Below are 4,304 nucleotides of genomic sequence, written 5' to 3'. Positions count from 1 at the left end.
GAGAGAGGCAAACACCTGTAACGTGACTTGCTGTATTAGCGGGTCCTGTGCATGATATCTCAAGAGAAGGTGATATTGTTATATAGACACCGTGGACAAAAATTTGTATAGGAGTTTGTGTAGTACACTTCTTCCAAATTAATGCATTATGAAATGGAAGCACCAAGAAGTTATGTCACTCTTCTATTTGCATACCCACATATTTTAAGCATATGATGATTAGAAAGGTCTTGCTTTCCCTGAACTTCACTTAGTTATTTTTTTACAGCTTTGAAATTTTAATTGGAATTAATTGGCTGGAAATCATTTATTTACGTCTAAATTGATTTCATTTACAAATCTTTCTGAAATTGTACTTCATTTAATACTTGTTGATTTGTTTGTGTAACCAGAGAACAAAACAAAGAATATACACACATCAAAAAAAGTTTTGCATCACCTTGGTTCCGAGATTTCCGAAACCTGTACAGAAAACTGGAATAGAGATCAACATAAACATCAATTCCGCCTTTTTTATTGCTCATGAAAACCACACATTGTAGGTTGTACCTACATTCAGCGAGACCTTGAGAGGCGGTGGTCCAAATTGCTGTACACGCCTCTACCTCTAATACCCAGTAACTCGTCCTCTTGCATTGATGCATGCCTGTATTCGTCGTGGCATACTATCCACAAGTTCATCAAGTTACTGTTGGTCCAGATTGTCCCAATCCTCAACGGCGATTCGGCGTAGATCCCTCAGAGTGGTTGGTGGGTCACGTCGTCCATAAACAGCCCTTTTCAATCTATACCAGGCATGTTCGATAGGGTTCATGTCTGAAGAACATGCTGGACACTCTAGTCGAGCGATGTCGTTATCCTGAAGGACGTCATTCACAAGATGTGCACGATGGGGACGCGAATTATCATCCATGAAAACGTATGCCTCCCCAGTGTGCTACCTATATGGTTGCACTATCGGTCGGAGAATGGCATTCACGTATTGTACAGCCATTACAGCGCCTTCCATGACCACCAGCGGAGTGCGTCGGCCCCACATAATGCCACCCAAAAACATCAAGGAGCCTCCAACTTGTTGTACAATGTGTCTAAGGCGTTCAGCCTGACCGAATTGCCTCCAAACACGTCTCCGACGATTGTGTGATTGAAGGCAGTTGCTACACTCATCGGTGAAGAGAACGTGATGCCAATCCTGAGCGGTCCATTCGGCATGTCGTTGGGCCCATCTGTACAGCGCTAGGACTGATCGGCTGTCGGACCCCCTACGTCTAATAGGCGCTGCTCATGCATATTGTTTATATATCTGGGCGGGTTTGGTGACATCTCTGAACAGTCAAAAGGACTGTGTCTGTGATACAATATCCACAGTCAACGTCTATCTTCAGGAGTTCTGGCAACCGGGGTGATTCCAAACTTTTTTTTGATTTGTGTAGTGAAAATAGTGATGAACGAATTTGGATCACAGTTCTGCCCTAGACATTGTATATTCATTTACTTATTTATTTTGGGTCATCGTCTCCTGACCGGTTTGAAGCGGCGTGCCATGAATTCCTCTCCTGTGGCAACCTCTTCATTTCAGAGGAGCACTTGCAAACCTGCGTCCTCATTTATTTACTGGATGTATACCAATTTCTGTCTTCCTCTAGAGTTTCTACATCCTACACCTCACTCTATTACCATGGAAGTTAATCCGTGATGGCTTCACAGATGTCCTAGAGCCCTGCGCCTTCTTGTCAGTTTTGTTTCCATATATTCCTTTCCATGCTGATCTCCGGAAAACCTCGTTTCTTATCATCCCACCTAATTTTCAACATTCTTCTGTAGCACCACATTTGAAATTCTTCGATTCTATTCTGTTCCGGTTTTCTCAAAGTCCATGTTTCACCGCCACACAACGCTGTGCTCGAAACGTACATTCTCAGAAATTTCTTCCTCAAATGAAGGCCTATGTTTGAGACTAATCGACTTCTCTGGGCCAGAAATTCCCTATTTTTCAGAGCTAGACTCCGTTAGTATCGCTGAAAGGTAGCCCTGTGGACAGAAAACAATTTTTTGGGAAATTTAAAACTTCCTTTACAACATGGCGTGCGATACATCATAAGGATATCGTATTCTTTCCCATTAAGTCTTATAAGTCATGCGTCTCGTACTACGTACGCCAAACGAAACAGCCACCGAGCTGCAGTACAAGTCAAAGCGCCCTGTACTTAGGAAAAGAGCGTAGGGCACCACTCGCACGAACCCTGCACCGTAGCTCATTGCAAGGTCTTACAAGAGGATAAAACGGCACTCGGATTTTTGAAATTTTTTATATTTATAGCGCGTTAACTTCAGAACTCAAATATCAGTCAACCAAAGTAGTTAGACGTGACTCAAAATTATTACGATTAAACAGTCTTCGACGTTCTCCGAGCCACATCAATTCACGAATCGTAGCGCAATTTTCGATTGGCAACGTGGCTCTATCTGGAAATCGCTGGATCACTGGTTCGAGTTTCTCGTTTCACCCATAACTTTTCTCTCTTATTTTGTCGTTCGGTTTGAATACTTACGTTTATTTAAATATGAAATTAATGAAATATATGATAATTAACATATATCTAATTATAATTTTTATGAAAACTGCATGTGAGTTGAGTGGAAACGTAATAGTAGAGCGCCTCATTACGGAGAGGCTTCACAGCACGTGTTTACAAACTTTGGACTTCGCGCACTATTGTGTAAACCTGCTGTTTGGTGACAGGATTTCAATGAATTCCGAAACGGTTCTAAGGGACACGAAGTATTTTGGAAGGTACGGCTGTGGTTGTAGCAGCATTTCAGTGGTTGCCGACGAAACAGTAGATAGTGTTTTGCGGAGCTTCTCATATAACAAAAAAGAAAAGAGACATTGTAACGTCGGCCGTCGATGACGGAATTTTGCCTTCAATGGGACAAGACGATTCCTTGTGTAGTAAAGTTTCAGGATTACGCAAGAGAGATGTTCTTTGCATTCCTGGAGAAGAACTGCTGCTATCAGAAGATCTGTTCCATTGCGCTCTAGAAATGTTTGTAACCTATCAAGAGTTATTTATGTTCAATCAACAGAGCGAAGAAAATATTTTGACGACTCTGTTTTTAATCGTGAAGATTCTTCGGATGATTATGTGCCAAGCTAAACACTACAAGAACAACATTCCACTGAGTCATATACCAAAAGTTATCACCATAGTTTAAAAAACGATAAAGATAATCACCGAAGCGAGGCTCGAACAGTCTCGGGGGCAAGGGGTCCGTTGAAAACTGTCATACCTTTGTCTATCTTGAATTAAAGTCACTCGCAAAACTTCAAAGACTCGTACTGAACTGATTTGGAAGGTAGTTATCTGAGTTCTGAACTTAACGTACCACAAATACTAAATTTCAATAATTCCTTTGCTTTGTGGTCCTCTTGTTAGTGGAGGGGGTTTGCCATTACCTTTCTGCAACCTATTACGAAAAAAAAAAAAAAAAAGTACGAAGTGGGCAGCCAAGTTTAACGTCCTCACCCGCCATACGTATTTCCATCAACAGTGTCATACGCCGTTACTTTATAAAACCCTCACTTTATAAAACACTGCGGAAAGTTCTGGAATTTAATTCAGGACATTGGCGGGAAGTCTGGCAATCAGGATCTTTACGCCACCACGACTGCTCCTCTTGCTGACTAAAAAAACTGGTGATGAAAATTTCCCACCACCATTACGGACTTATCACTTACTCGAGCGCCACCGTACAAGCAAGATTCAGCGACCGCGGCTACTGAAGCAAGTTTGTGTTATATTACGCACTGGGAAATTCTGAACACAGTGTATCTTTTGTCCCTCGCAATGCCTGTTTTCTGCGCCTTGTTGAATGGCACCTGGCTTGAGTAACGATACACTATTCTCATCTACAACAAAGGAGATAAGGCTATTGTGTAGGTTATCACACGTTTTCCCCGTACGCACTTAAGTCCCCGTGCAGACGGTAGCTGTCAACACACGTGTCGAAGCACAAATGAAGACGCTCAGTAGCGGACAGTGCGACACCGCAACCGGTTATGGTGTGGCCGGTGTCTTCAAGACCAGTGCGTTAACAGGCGCTGCTACCAAGCTGGTCGCCAGTGGAAACGAAGATGCGAAGGCGGAAGTGTCCGAAAAGAAGATATCTGCGTGGCCCCAGTTCCTCGCTACAGTAGTCGGTAAGGTGGGAATGCAAACGGTGCTCACACCCAGAAACTTTCATTTGCAGCAGTTTGTTTGTGTGTGTCTGTGTGTGTGTGTGTGTGTGTGTGTGTGAGAGAG

The sequence above is a fragment of the Schistocerca gregaria genome, chromosome 6, assembly GCF_023897955.1.
Source record: "Schistocerca gregaria isolate iqSchGreg1 chromosome 6, iqSchGreg1.2, whole genome shotgun sequence".
NCBI classification, from domain to species: Eukaryota; Metazoa; Arthropoda; class Insecta; order Orthoptera; family Acrididae; genus Schistocerca; species Schistocerca gregaria.
Note: the sequence above shows the minus strand (reverse complement) of the source record.